Below are 16,038 nucleotides of genomic sequence, written 5' to 3'. Positions count from 1 at the left end.
TCTCAGTGTCTGTTCCAGGCTCTGCGCAGGATGTCATGGTTGGCATCCCATCCACCCACCTGCCTTTCCCACATGAAACTGGGAGCTGGGGCCGGGTGCGGTGGCTGACGCCTGTAATCCCAACACTTTGGGAGGCTGAGGCGGGCAGATCACCTGAGGTCAAGAGTTCAAGACCAGCCTGGCCAACATGGTGAAACCCTGTCTCTACTAAAAATACAAAAATTAGCTGAGCGTGGTGGTGCATGCCTGTAATTCCAGCTACTAGGGAGGCTGAGGCAGGAGAATCACTTGAACCTGGGAGGTGGAGGTTGCAGTGAGCTGAGATCACGCCACTGCACTCCAACCTGGGCGGCACAGTGAGACTCCATCTCAAAAAAAAAAAAAAGAAACTGGGAGCTGGGGCCGTGTCAGTGGCAAGTGAGGTGGCAGCGAGGGGAGAGAGGGGTCCTCTGGGGAGGCTAGAGGCCCTGGGTCTGCTGAGCACACCAGGGCTGCTGACAGAAGGGAGGTGGGAGAGCTCGCGAGTGCTGGGCATGCGGATGCGGGGGACACTTGTCCCGTGGTGCTGGTGACCCCCGGCGGGCTGCTGCCCTGCTCTGAGCAGCCCCTTGTCTCTCTGATGAAGACTGTTCTGCCCCCTATGGGCTGTTGTGAAGGGATAAGTGGGACAGGGAACAGGAACAGCTCTTGGAAACTGTAGAGTCCCGTGTCCAGTGTAGTGAAGGGCAGGTGGAAAGGAGCAGACATAGCGAGATTGTGGAGGGCCTTGAAGGTGGTTTTTGAGCAGAGCAGTGACACAGTCTGTTCATCCAGATAACCTTTCAGAGCAGACCCAGGAGCTGTGCTGCCTGTAAAGCAGAGGTACTCGGTGAGACTGGGGAGGATGCAGGTGGCCCACATGGGGCCTCCTGGGACCCGCAAGGCATTCAGTTTTAAAGGTCTGCTGGTATGGTGGCATATGCCTATCGTCCCAGCTGCTTGGGAGGCTGGGACAGTAGTTCAAAGCAGCAGTGAGCCATGATTGCACCACTGCACTCCAGCCTGGGCAACAGAGCAAGACGTCGTCTCAAAAAAAAATCTCAAAAAGAAAATGTATACATATAGTCTGTTTCTTAGCAAGCTCACTGGCTTTCTCGTGGGCACTGGTGGCAGCAGGGAACTGACTCAGAAGTCTGGGTGAGGGCGATGGCAACTGGAGCAGGACGAGGTAGGGGCACAGTGAGCAGTGGGCAGACTTGGGTCTGTGCTGGCCTCAGCCTTGAGCATGGAGATGGCTGACTGGACATGGAGGTTGAGGGGATTGTTAAGGGCGACCCCCAGGTTTCTTTCTGCAGCAGCTTTGGTGGGCAGGGGCTCCTTCCCTGCTAGGGGACACAGGAAGAACAGGTTCAGCCTGAAGGTCACAGTCTGGCTCTGATGACTTGGGGGTGCCTGTGAGGCTGCTGAGGGAAGGTGCCGAGTGGATACGTGAACGTAGGGGGACAAAGACGCGTGTAAGTCTCAAAAGCAGGTGACCTCGCCGAGCATGGGGTGCTGGGGCAGACCACCAAAGGAGATGAGAGGGCCCAGAACCCAGGCCACCCAGGATCCACGGTGGTGCCCATCCAGGTACATCGGGAAGCAGGGAGAAGTCAAGTGTCAGATGCCGTGGACAGGAGGTGGCACCTGCAAGGTGTCCCTCAGCTTTCCTGGAGCCTCTACCAGTGCTGCTTGGGCCTTGGTGGTGGTTGTAAGGGGTGAGGGGGCTGGAGGTGAGAGACCCTGAGGCATGTGGAAGCAGCACTTAGGGATGCCAAGCAGAGACCACTCAGAGTGAGGGGCACGGGGGGGTGGGTGGTTTGTTTATTTACATATATATTTACATTATATATTGTATATACATACATTTCTCACACTATATGGATGTATAGGGTGGTTTTTAGATGGCGAGAATGCGAGCCTAAAGAGAGGGAGGGGCTGCAGGGATAGGATGGGAAAGAATTGATGGGGTGAGGTGGGGTAACCTCAGGCCAACCTCAACCTGCCACGGGACAGGGCAGTAAGTGCGTTTTGGGGGGGAGGACTGAGATAACTTTTTTTTTTTTTTTTTTTTTAGATTGAGTTGCTCTTTGTCCCAGGCTAGAGTACAGTGGCGTGATCTTGGCTCACTGCAACCTCCACCTCCTGAGTTCAAGCGATTCTCCTGCCTCAGCCTCCTGAATAGCTGGGATTACAGGCGCCCGCCACCATGCCCAGCTAAGTTTTGTATTTTTAGTAGAGACGTGGTTTCACCACGTTGGCCAGGCTGGTCTCGAACTCCTGACCTCAAGTGATCCACCTGACCTGGCCTCCCAAAGTGTTGGGATTACAGGCATGAGCCACTGCGCCCAACCAGAGGTAACAATTTTTTTGGGTTTTAAATTTTTTGTTTTGTTTTGTTTTGGAGCCAGGGCCTCTCTTTGCCACTGAAGAGCAGTGGCACGATCATGGCTCACTGCAGCCTTCTGGGCTCAAGGGATCCTCCCACCTCGTTTTCTGGAGTAGTTGGGACAATAGGCGTGGTGTGTGTGTGTGTGTATATGTGTGTGTGTGTGCGTGTGTGTGTGTGTGTGTGTGTGTATGTGTGTGGAGATGAGGTCTCACTATGTTGCTCTGGCTGATCTCGAACTCCTGGGCTGAAGTGATCCTCCCACTTTGGCCTCCCAACGTGCTGGGCTTACAGACGTGAGCCGCCACACCTGGCTGGTTTTCACAGTTTTTATCTGATGGTGTCTGACTTCTCTGTGAAGTAGGGGGCGGGTCTCCTAACCTGAGTGAGGGGCCCAAAGAAGGAGAAGATGGGTTAAAACACCCAAGGCTGATGGGAGGGTCAAGGATTTGAGGCATGGAGAGGGAACAGCCCTGGGGAGCTGGAAACGGGCGTCTATGGGCCCTGCCTGCCTCTGGGTGCCCTGCTGTGGTAGCAGTGCTTTTGGTTTCTTTTCAGGAACCATCTCTGCTGGAACCTGTGCTTTGTGCAGCTGAGCCCCCTCCCTGGGGCTGAGGGGTGGGAGTGGTGCACCAGGCTAGTTCATCACAGAGCCACCCACACTCCACCACTGGTTGGTGCAAGGGTGGGGTCCTGAGCCCTGGGACTTCAAGTGGGACCATCGGGAAAGGGTTTTGACAAGATCGCTGGCAAGGTGACAGTGGCCACACTGGGGCAGCAGAGCTGGCGGAATGCATGTGGGCTGGGAGCTGTTGGAAGCCACTTATTACCCCAAGGGCCCATCCTGCCTGAGAACAAAGCCAGCACAGGGAGCAGAGCCAAGAGGTCCAGAGACAAGAGCTTCCTGATGCCATCTGGGCACCTGGGGCTGAGCTGGCTCGAGGCCTGTGGACCTTGGACTTCTTAAGTCACAAGAGCCAATAAACATTTTCCTCCTGTAAGCCAGTTGGGTTTCTGTCACTTGTCACTGAAAGAGCTCTGGTTGGCATAGTCTGTGGACAGGAGGTGGATCTCACTGGCCCAGGGGCAACTTTCTCTCAAAACAGGTTGGGGGTAGACCCAGGGAAGGTAGACACTTGGGGTCACCAGAGCAGAGATTGTGCCAAGTGCATGTGACGAGTGGGAGAGGGAAAAGCCCCTGGAAGCCTGTTGGCTGGGTCCATCCAAGAGGCGAGGGTCAGAACGGGGAGGGTTCAGGGTGATGCCTGGGAAGGCAAGGAGGCTGGGGTGCAGGGTGCAGCCCTCACTGCATCCAGGTGAAAGGCCCAAGGAGGCCTAGGTGGGCGGGAGGAGCTGCCTGGAGCAGCCGGCCTGCACCTCTGTATTCTTGGCCTGCTGGTTCAGCCTTGAGGCGGAGCACTTAAGACTGGAACCTCTGGAGCCAGGCCCAGGGTTCAAATCCTGACTCCTCCACTTACTAACCTCAGACAAATTCTCCAACTTCTCTGTGCGTCCGTTTTCTCATCTGTAAAATCGGGCTAGTTGTTACCTATGTTAATGATATGTACTATATATTTTCTTTTTTTAAACATATGTACTATATATTGAATAGTCACTCCTCAGTATCTGGGGGATTGATTCCAGGACCCCATGGATACCAAAATCCGTGGATGCCTAAGTCCCAAAGTTTGCTCTGCAGAACCTGCCAATAGGAAAAGCCAGCTTTTCATATCCACGGGTTTCACATCCTGTGAATATTGTATTTTTTATCTGTGGTTGGTTGAATCCACAGATGTGGGACCCGCGGGTGTGGAGGGCCAACTGTACTGTATATACCTGTATGAGGGCAAAGCTTGCTGATGTCATAAAGCCCCAACATACAGGTTCAAATGCAATGGAAGTTTGTATCTTGCCTACATAAGGTTCATAATGGGATTTATCTGATCAGTGGGTAGCACTTCTCTAAGAGGGACTTCAGGGCCTTGGCTCTTGTGATGCCATCTTCTTCAGCCCGTGACTTCCAAAGTCACTGTGGAAGGGGAAAGCTCAGAGCTTTTTATGGGCTAGGATGGGAAGTAGTCCAGTGCCTCTGCCCACCTCCCACTGGCTAGGAGTTTCTGCTGACCTCACAGGCCACGCCCAGCCTTTGCCAAGTGTTAGGATGCAGCCTCCTGAGACAGAGGGCAGGGGCCCAGGGGAGATGGTGTTCCTGGCTGGGCCATGTGGCCTCTGGGTGCTTCCTAGGAGTGGTGAAAGATGGCCTCTGCCCAATGGGTGCCACTGGACACCGGGAAGGGGCAGCCTGTCAGTGCCCTGTCTGCAGAGCTCTGCTGGGGAACCGATGACTTTCTGTCTTTTTTCTAGCTGTGGGAAGCCTTTAGCCTAGTCTGTCTGAATGTCTTGGTCTGATCTCAGCTGCGCCCGGGGTGTAGGTGTGACCAGTATGTGGAACGGGGAGCAGCTTCTGAGGCCAGCATGGCAGCCAACAACAGTGACACTCCCTGCCAGGTGGAGAGCCACTCTCTATAGCCCACCACAGGGTTCTATCAGCAGATGTTTCCTGAGCACCCAACATCATTACTCAGCAGGGAAATGAGATGACAGTCACGCACCCATTAAGAGTCTGACATCCCCAGCCGGGCGCGATGGCTCATGCCTGTAATCCTAGCAGTTTGGGAGGCTGAGGCAGGTGGATCACCTGAGGCCAGGAGTTGGAGACTAGTCTGGCGAACATAGTGAAACCCCATCTTTACTAAAAATATGAAAAATTAGCTGGGCATGGTGGTAGGTACCTATAATCCCAGCTACTCGGGAGGCTGAGGCAGGAGAATTACTTGAACCCAGGAGGCGGAGGCTGCAGTGAGCTGAGATTGCACCATTGCACTCCAGCCTGGGCAACAGGAGCAAAACTCCATCTCAAAACAAAACAAAACAAAAAACCAGAGTCTGACATCCCCAAGTACTGGAGAGGAAGAGGCTACACAGCACTCATACACGGCTGGTGGAAATGTCAGTAAGTACAACCACTTCGGAAAACCGTTCAGCAGTTTCTTATTAACACACACACTTCCCCTATGACCCAGCAATTCCACTCCTAGGTAGCTACCAAGAGATATGGCGGCATAGGGCCACTGGAAGACATGTACAAGACTGTAGCCCCAAACTGGAAACAGCTCAAATGCCCATCAGCAAGAGCATGAATACTCAAATGGTGGAATGTTGTATGATAGAACAGCAGTGAAGGGAACCACTGTCAATGCAACACCGTGGGTAGATCTTGTAGACCTTACGTGGAGCAAAAGAAGCCAAACAAAAAAGTACATGGGCCAGGTGCAGTGGCTCACACTTGTAGTCCCAGCACTTTGGGAAGCCAAGGTGGGCAGATCGCTTGAGCTCAGGAGTTCAAGACCAGCTTAGGTAACATAGTGAGACCCTGTCTCTGCAGAAAAATACAGACATTAGCTGGGCATAGTGGTGCCCGCCTATAATCCCAGCTACTCAGGAGGCTGAGGTGGGAGGATGGCTTTAACCCGGGAGGTAGAGAGTGCAGTGAGCTGAGATTGCTCCACTGCACTCCAGTCTGGGCGACAGAGTGAGACCCTGCCTCAAAAATTAATTAGTAAAAATGAGAAAGAGTACACACTGATGTAATTCATTTAAGCCAAGCTCAGGAACAGGAAAAACTAATCAACAGTGATAGAAGTCAGTACATCCATAAGGGGTGGGGATTGGCTGGGGGTCGGGTACAGGGAGCCTTCTGGAAGTGTTCTTCAACTTGACCTGGGTTGTGTATAAAATGATTAAGCTGTACACTTAAGATTGGTGCACTTTTTTGATACCTTCATAAAAGTTTTACTTAATCTTATCTATCTATTGAGACCCTATTGCACACCAGACACTGTTCTAGGTAGTGGCAATCAAGTGAACAAAATGTTCTTGGAGTTTATTTCTGAAGCGGTGAGACAGACAATAAAGATGAATCATGCCAGCCATGGTGGCTCACGCCTGTAATCCCAGCACTTTGGGAGGGCGAGGCGGGTGGATCACCTGAGGTCAAGAGTTCGAGACCAGCCTGGCCAACATGGTGAAACCTCGTCTGTACTAAAAACACAAAAAATTAGCCGGGTGTGGTGGCAGACGCCTGTAATCCCAGCTACACGGGAGGCTGAGGCAGGAGAATCACTTGAACCCGGGAGGCGGAGGTTGCAGTGAGCCAAGATTGTGCCATTGCACTCCAGCCTGGGCAACAAAAGCGAAACTTCGTCTCAAAAAACAGGTGATCCAGGGTGAGAAGGGAGGCCTGCATTCTTTTTTTTTTTGAGACGGAGTCTCGCTTTGTCTCCCAGGCTGGAGTGCAGTGGCACGATCTCAGCTCACTGCAATCTTCGCCTCCCAGGTTCAAGCGATTCTCCTGCCTCAGCCTCCCGAGTAGCTGGGATTACAGGTGCCTGCCACCACACCCGGCTAATTTTTTGTATTTTTAATAGAGACGAGGTTTCACCATATTGGCCAGGCTGGTCTCAAAACTCCTGACTTTGTGATGTGCCTGCATCGGCCTCCCAAAGTGCTGGGATTACAGTCATGAGCCACAACACCCGGCTTTGGGGGGCCAGCATTCTTAACTGAGTTCAGGCAAGACTCTGGTGACAGTGAGCATGGAGTGGGCGGGCTCACAGCCCTCCGTGGGGAGAGGGCTCCAGGCAGAGGGAACAGCAAGGGCAAAGGCTGGGAGGATTGGATTTAATCTGTCAGTTTCCCCATGGTCTTCTCTGCTCCCACTGCGCCAGCCACCACCCAGGGCCTGATTTAAGGGCCACCAGCTCTGGACTCAGCCCGCCTTAGCTGAGAGGTGTCCCTGTGGCCCTGGCAGCCCCTTGGGTCTGAGAAGCTTGGTGCAAAGGGAGAAGGAAGAAGCATGGGGCACCTACCACACCCCTGCCCTGGTGCTGCTGGACCTGGGGCCCCAGAGGCTGGGGAAGGAGGCAGAAGGGGAAGGAGAGTTGAATGACTGAGTGAACCTGCTCGTCCTCTCCCAGCCTCATCCCTGGCCTAGTCAGGGAGCTGATGTGCTGTGGGATCTCTTGATTTCCCCTTTCCCTCTCGGGGCTTTGCCCTCCACAGCCATGAAATAGGTCTGCGGATGCCTCCCCCGTGGTTGATGGGAGGCAGGAGGTGTTGCAGCAGCGCGTCGCTCTGTGCTTGTCAGGTCTGAGGCCACTGTCAGTTTCCCTGCACCCCCGAGCCCTCCTCTAGGAGAGATGTCCTCATACCCCCATCTTATGGATGAGGAGACTGAGGCTCTAGAAGTGACGTAGTGGCCCAGAGGTAGGCAGGGGTTTGTTCTAGGCGTGTACGTCATCCAGGACGTGGAGAGGTGGAGTTAACAGCTTAACCCCCAATACACACCCGAGGGCCATCCCTTTCTCTGGCGCAGGGACACTTGACTTGGCTCCAGGACATAGACACGACCAAATTCCCACTCAACTAGGCTATGGGCCCTGAGGCAGGGGACTGGCACCCATGATCTGGACAATCTACCAGGGTCCTGGTCCCTCCCCTCTTTGGTGCAGGGCCTTTGATGAGAGTGGGTCTGGACTTTCTCGGGGAGCTCCTTGTAGCTGGAGAGTGACAGGGCTGTGTGACTGCTACCTCCCATCATCAGAGTGAACTATTTCTATTCTGAAATCCCATTTTGCCTATTGTGTGTTCAAATGTCGTTTTAAAAAATGGAATAAGGACTAAGATTTTTGCCAGTAATCAGAGAGCTACAAAGAAAAACAGGATCCCACACGATGCCCATCAGATAAAACTGAAAACCAGATAAAACCTGTTGCTAGTGAGGATGCCAGTGAATGGAATTCTGGCATTTGGTAGGCGTAAGTTAGTGGGGATGTTTGAAAGGGCATTTTGGCAGTTGTGTGTCCCCTGGCAGGTCTACTGATGGGTTAAACCTCTCACAAGCAGAGAGATGTGTCCTAGGCATAGTTTGAGGTGGCAGAAAAATCAGTGTCCATCAATGGGGAAGTGCCTGGGCAGAAAGCAACAGGGATAGAGCTTAAATGCAGAGTGCTGAGTGAAAAATAGTCAAATAGAGAACAAGAAACAAAAAACGCAGACATACACGAGAATCCTTTAATCCTTTATACGGCATTTCTGCCACTTACTCTGTTACCTTGGACAAGTGACTTTAAGCTGTCTCCACCTCTGTTTTCTTTTCCTTCCTTCCTTTCCTTCCTTTCCTTCCTTCCTTCCTTCCTTCCTTCCTTCCTTCCTTCCTTCTTTCTTTCTTTCTTTCTTTTCTTTTCTTTTTTTGAGACAGTCTCTCTCTCTGTCGCCCAGGCTGGAGTGCAGTGGAGCAGTCTTGGCTCACTGCAACCTCCACCTCCCAGGTTCAAGCGATTCTCCTGCCTGAACCTCCTGAGTAGCTGGGACTACAGGTGCGTGCTGCCATGCCTGGCTAATTTTTGTGTTTTTAGTAGAGACAGCGTTTAGCCATGTTGGCCAGGCTGGTCTCGAATTCCTGACCTCAAGTAATCCGCCAGCCTCGGCCTCCCAAAGTGCTGGGATTACAGGTGTGAGCCACCGCGCCTGGCCTGTTTTCTTTTATAAATAAAAGAAAGGCAAGGGAATGGCACTTGTGATCCAGGCCCTCTACCAGGGGTCTGGTCCCTCCCCTTTTTGGTACAGGGCCTTTGATGAGAGTGGGTCTGGACTTATACACAGGCGTGTTCGTGGAACAGGGCATGGAGAGGTGAAGTTAACAACCTATCCCGCCACACCTGAGGCCATTCCTTCCAGGTTGCAGGGATGCTCGGCTCCAGGACATGGATGAGACCGTATAGATACCAATATATATGTATATGTCTCTATATACACAAATATATATATATTTATATGTATATGTGTGTGCCTATATGTGTGTGTGTGTATGTGTATATATATATGTATATATATGTTTTTTGAGAGATGGGATCTCATTTTGTTGCCCAGGCTGGTCTCAAACTCCTGACCTCAAGTGATCCACCCTCCTCAGCTTCCCAAAGTGCTGGGATTACAGGCATGAGCCACCCCATCCAGCCTCTACCTCTGTTTTCTTTTTTTTTTTTTTGAGACGGAGTTTCTCTCTTGTCACCCAGGCTGGAGTGCAGTGGCGCTATCTCAGCTCACCACAACCTCCGCCTCTCGGGTTCAAGTGATTCTCCTGCTTCAGCCTCCAGAGTAGCTGGGATTACAGGCATACGCCACCACACCCGGTTAATTTTGTATTGTTTTTAGTAGAGACAGGGTTTCTTCATGTTGGTCAGGCTGGTTTCAAACTCCCGACCTCAGGTGATCCGCCCGCCTCGGCCTCCCAAAGTGCTGGGATTACAGGCGTGAGCCACCGCGCCCAGCCTACTTCTGTTGTCTAATCTGTAAAATGGGGATCATAATAGCACCTCTTTCAGGGACATGTGATGGTTTCATGATATATGATACGTAAGTTGCTCAGCACAGTGCCTGGCATATAGTAAGCACCCAATAAATGGTGCCTGCTGTTACGGACATTTATGGAAATAAGATCCTGGAAAGCAGATTGGAAGGGCATGTACTAAACAGACAAGGGGGTGTTGTGGCTCAGAGCAGCAGGAGTAGGACTGGGATGCAGGGAAGGGGAGAGTCCATTGAAAAGGGAAACTTTAGGCTGGGCACAGTGGCTCACGCCTGTAATCCCAGCACTTTGGGCAGCCGAGGTGGGCGGATCACCTGAGGTCGGGAGTTCCAGACCAGCCTGACCATCATGGAGACACCCCGTCTCTACTAAAAATACAAAATTAGCCGGATGTGGTGGCGCATGCCTGTAATCCCAGGTACTGGGGAGAATTGCTTGAACCCGGGAGGTGGAGGTTGCGGTGAGCCAAGATCGTGCCATTGGACTCCAGCCTGGGCAACAGGAACGAAACTCCATCTCAAACAAACAAACAAACAAAAAAACAAAAGAAAAGAAAAGGGAAACTTTTCAGGGCCCTATGGCTGCATGGAGTGCCCCAAACTAAGGCGCATGTCTGCTTGATTCTATACACCCTGTGTTCAAAACACAGAAAAGATATTGTCAGAATGGGCCCAACCTCAGGGGACAGCATCACATAGGGCAGGGTAAAGCATGGCCCTGCAGGATTCACGGGATCATACATTGTCTTCATTCAGTCACTCAAGAAATATTTGCTGAGCACCTACTCTGTGCCGGGCCCTGCACTGGGCTTGGGGAAGGTGAACTCAGAGAAAACACACAGAGCCTCTGCTCCCGAGCTCAGTCCAGTTGGGGGAAGGGGCAGCAGACTGATGGTAAACAAATAGATAGATACACGCCTCTCCAGGGGTAGTGGGGAGAGGGGACTCCGAGGAGGCCAGGGTGTTGAAGCCACAGCAAGCAAGTGGGTGGGCAGGGCCCTGGTTCCTCCGGGGGGGTGCGGCTGCCCTGTTTTTAGCCACAGATGCTCTTCCGTTCTAGCCTGGTGCCCGGGGTCGGTTTCACTTTCCCCTTACCTGTTTTCTTAGAGTTTGGTTTCTGTTTTGTGGGTTCCCTGCCCCCCTTCTGCCTATGTCTGGAGTTGCGGATTAGCCTAGTGGTTCTCAACCCTGGCTACATCTTAGAACCCTGGGGAGCTTTTTTTTCTTTTTTTCTTTTTTTTGAGACAGGGTCTCATTCTGTCTCCCAGACTGGAGTGAAGTGGCGCGATCTCGGCTCTCTGCAACGTCTGCCTGCCGGGTTCAAGTGATTCTCCTTTCTGCCTCAGTCTCCCCAGTAGCTGGAATTACAGGCACTCGCCACCACGCCCGGCTATTTTTTTGTATTTTTAGTAGAGACAAGATTTCACCATGTTGACCAGGATGGTCTCAAACTCCTCCCGACCTTAAGTGATCCACCCGCCTCGGCCTCCCAAAGTGCTGGGGTTACAGGCTTGAGCCACCGTGCCCGGCCAACCCTGGGGAGCTTTAAAATACCCATATCTGGGCCTGTCTTCAGTTAGATAAGAAGCCCTGAAGATAAGCCTTCCCAAACTCTGGTCTCGTCTTCTTAACTTGGTGAGAACGATGGTTGCCCTCCCAGCGCAGCGGTAGAAAAATCACCTATGCAATGTCAGGGCTCCTCCCCTTTATCTTCCGTTTCTCAGGGATCACAGCCCTGAGCTGCCCTTTGTCTAATATCTGAAAACACTTGTTTCCTGTGCTTTGTCCAGTTTCTTAGCTGTTTGTAGAAAAAGGGCAATTTCAGTTCACCTTACTTCCTCAAGGCCAGAACCCAGAGTCCCTCCTCATCCTTCGAACTCCCCAAGTCTTTCACCCGTCCCCTCTCCAAGTTTCTTCCTGTGCTCTGGCTGGGATCGTAACTGTGCATGCAGGTTTCACCTCCACTTCTGGAAAGTGCCCCTCTTGGGGGCACAGGGCCTGTCAGATTCACGTCTGTGTCTCCAGGATGTCTCACAGGGCCTGGCACATGGTAGGTACGTGGTGGGCATGTTTTTGTGCATGGGTCTGCCCTGCCCTTCTTCCTTCAGGCCACCCCAAATCATATCCTTATCCTTAGAGAACTGACACCCACCCCACTCCAACCAGGTGGCACCTCCAGGACCGCTGGTCAAGATACCCTCCCCATGGCCATTGGTCAGGGGTGGCCGTGAGACTCAAGACCGCACATGTGGCTGGGCGCAATGGCTCACGCCTGTAATCCCAGCACTTTGGGACGCTGAGGCAGGCAGATCACCTGAGGTCAGGAGTTCAAGACCAGCCTGGCCAACATGGCAAAACCCCGTCTCTACTAAAAATATAAAAATTAGCTGGATGTGGTGGCGGGTGTCTGTAATCCCAGCTACTCAGGAGGCTGAGGCAGCAGAATTGCTAGAACCTGGGCAATGGAGGTTGCAGTGAGCTGAGATCGCGCCACTGCACTCCAGCCTGGGCGATAGAGGGAGACTCCGTTTTTTAAATAAATTACGCAGTTCCAGGTTTTCTGTTATAAGCAACAGAGAATGGATGAAGACATTTATTTTTATCTTTATTAATGTATTTAGGCCAATTGTATGCCAGAGAGACCTGACTACTACAAGACATCATTGTATACTTGCTGAATAAATGAAATACCATTGATTAATTTGCAAACCGCATTCTCAGTGCACCTGAGGTGGCTTCCAACAAGAACAAGGAAGGTAAAATTTAAAAAACAGAAATGAGATTCAAAAATGTGGATGGGTGCAGTGGTATACACCCCTGCTACCAGTGGTGCACTCTCAGCTACTCTGGAGGCTCGAGGAGGGAGGATCACTTGAGCCCAGGAATGTGAGTCCAGACTGGGCAACATAGCAAGATCTTATCTCTAAAAACAAAAAATTTTAGGCCGGGTGTGGTGGCTCATGCCTGTAATCTCAGCACTTTGGGAGGCTGAGGTGGGCAGATCACGAGGTCAAGAGATCGAGACTATCCTGGCCAACATGGTGAAACCCTGTCTCTACTAAAAATACAAAAATTAGCTGGGTGTGGTGGTGCATGCCTGTAGTCCCAGGTACTCGGGAGACTGAGGCAGGAGAATCTCTTGAACTCGGGAGATGGAGGTTGCAGTGAGCCAAGATCACACCACTGCACTCCAGCCTGGTGACAGAGTGAGACTCTGTCTCAAAAAAAAAAAAGAAAATTTAGGCCACGTGGAATGGCTCACACCGTAATCCCAGCACCCAGGACTTTGGGAGGCCAAGGCAGGAGGATCACTTGAGGCCAAGAGTTTGATACCAGCCTAGGCAACATAGTTTTTTAGAGACCCTGTCTCTAAAAAAATTATTTAAAAAATTTTAAAATAAAATAATAAAATGTAATTAAAAGAGAAAATAAAGATCAGAAACAATAGCATAAATATACAAATATGCAATCCATAAAGGCCTGTAAAAGTGCTTTATTAATTCAATATCAAATTTAGTTCTGAGCTTTCTGGCAGCCAAAGCAAAAAGCTTTTTTTTTTTTTTTTTCCAGAGAAAACTTCTTCAGTGGAAAGAAATTTTTTCCTAGACTTTAGCTGCAAAAGAACAGTTTCAGATGGGGCCTGCAGTGTGATGTGGTGAAGGCCAATCTCAGCCGCATTCGCACAGCCAAAGCCTGTAATGAGCCTCCCACAATGAGTCCTTGGAGAATGGGTCCAGGCGATTCAGTTGTTCTCATTTGGGCTCGCCTTGACCTCTCAGTGGCTCTTGTCATAGTTGGTCGCTTTCCTCCTCTTTGAAACACTTTCTTCACTTGGATGGGGGCCCTCACTCTCTTGGCAATCTTCTTCCCCACCGTGGGCTCTGGTCTTGTCTCCATGGCCACATCTCCCTGACCTCTCTTGATCTCCGAATGGTGGCGGGCCCAGGCTCAGACCCCTCCCCTTCCCTCCCCTCCCCTCCCCTCCCCTCCCCCTTCCTGGATGACATGCCACTGTTTCCACCCCAGGCCCTCCAGTATAATTTCTACTCACAGCCAGAGGGAGTTACAGTCATTACGTTTTGTGCCATTTCCTCATTGTCCTGTGATCACCTAAAGTTACTAAACAAATCTCTATTAAAGTGCCCAGTTTTGTGTAGTGGCCAAATCCCAGAACTTGATTTAGAATGAAGTATTCTTGGGCTGGGCGTGGTGGTACGCACCTGTAGCCCCAGCTGCTCGTGAGGCTGAGGCTGCAGGGATCGCTTGAGTTTGAGGCTGCAGGGACCCAAGATGGCACCACTGCACTCAAGCCTGGGCAATAGAGCGAGAGCTTGTCTCAAAAAAAAAAAAAACAAAAAAAAAACACAAAGCGTTTTCCACTTCTGGCCATTGCAGCCCCCACTGATAAGGAGTGGGGGAAGTCGGGTCTGTGCCTCTCCCTGGCCCCACTCCCAGGCTTGAGAAGATGCTGCCTTTGGAGAACAGGGAGGGAGGGCAGTGGATGCAGAGAGTGCATCCTGGATTGACACTGGTGTAAGATGGCATCTCACTCCTCGGGTGGCAGCTGTCTGAAGCTGGCTCCTGCCCTCTGAGGGGTTTTATGGGCTCCCTTATGTACTACTCCCTTGACTGAAACTCCTGGGAAAGGGGCAGCCCCTCTCTGTTGACTGGCTCTGGTTTTCTTTCAAGTGGCATGCACTACCCCACTCTGTTGCATACCCTGTGCCAGAGAAAACAAGCCCGTGGGGCCAGACCCCTTTTTCCATTCCTGCTGTCCAGTGCCCACTGCAGGTCACCTCCTTTCTGGAGGCCTTTCCTCCCAATGATCCACAGGGGTGCCATGACTGCAGGGAGCCCACCTCGAGCGCTCTGGGGGGCTTCCTTGAAGCACTTCTCACCAGATTTGGGGTTAGAAGGCAGCTCCCCAGCTCCACCCCCTGCAGACTCAGTGCCATAGCAGCTCTTTCCAAATCAAATCACCGCAAACTGCCCCTTTCAAATCCACCCTGGATCCCTTTATACTCTTGCGGTGGATGAGGGGCTTCGAGAGTGGCAACATGGGTTTCTGCTTTCTTTAAAATATTGCAATTTGGCCAGGAGCAAGCACTTCACTTTGGCATTTCATATCTATTCCATTCTGGAGCCTCAGTCAAATATTCTTCCATGCTGTTCGTCCTTAGGACAAACCCAGAATCCTTTCCCTGGCTCCCAGGCCCCACGTGATCTGACTCTTGAGCCCCCCCACAACCAATGGAGGTTTATTTATTTATTTTTTTGAGGCGGAGTCTCACTCTGTCGCCCAGGCTGGAGTACAATGATGCGATCTCGGCTTGCTGCAACCTCCACTTCCCAGGTTCAAGCGATTCTTGAGCCTCAGCCTTCCGAGTAGCTGGGACTACAGGTGTGTGCCACCATACTCGGCTAATTTTTTTGTGTTTTTTTAGTAGAGATGGGGTTTCACCATGTTGGCCAGGCTGATCTCAAACTCCTGACCTCAAGCGATCTGCCCAACTCAGCCTCCCAAAGTGCTAGGATTACAGGTGTGAGCCACCATGCCCAGCCCCCCATGGAGGTTTAAAATATCCAAATACCAACCTGGCCACAGTGGCACACACCTGTAGTCCCAGCTACTCAATAGGATCGTTCTAGCCCAGGAATTTGAGTCCAGTCTGAGCAACACAGCAAAACCCCATTTCCAAATAACATAAAATATCAAAATACCAAAAAACATTACAAATAACTGTATGTTGGTAAATATAGAAACTTAAGCAAAGTAAATACCTTTCTGGAAGAATGTGAAATGTCAAAATTGGCACAAAAATATCAAAACTTCAGTAGACCCATAACCAGGAAAGAAAATTGAGTAGCTCATGCCTGTAACCTCAGCACTTTGTTGTGTTTTGTTTTTGAGACAGAGTCTCACTCTTGTTGCCCAGGCTGGAGTGTGGTGGCGCAATCTCGGCTCACTGCAACCCCTGCCTCCCATTTTCAAGCGATTCTCCTGCCTCAGCCTTCCGAGTAGCTGGGATTAAAGGCGCCAGCCACCACGTCCAGCTAATTTTTTTGTATTTTTAGTAGAGACGGAGTTTCACCACGTTGGCCAGGCTGGTCTCGAACTCCTGACCTCAGGTGATCCACCTGGCTCAGCCTTCCAAAGTGCTGGGATTACAGGTGTGAGCCACTGTGCCCATCCTAACCTCAGC

This window comes from Pongo pygmaeus, chromosome 9, assembly GCF_028885625.2.
Source record: "Pongo pygmaeus isolate AG05252 chromosome 9, NHGRI_mPonPyg2-v2.0_pri, whole genome shotgun sequence".
Lineage (NCBI taxonomy): Eukaryota > Metazoa > Chordata > Mammalia > Primates > Hominidae > Pongo > Pongo pygmaeus.
Note: the sequence above shows the minus strand (reverse complement) of the source record.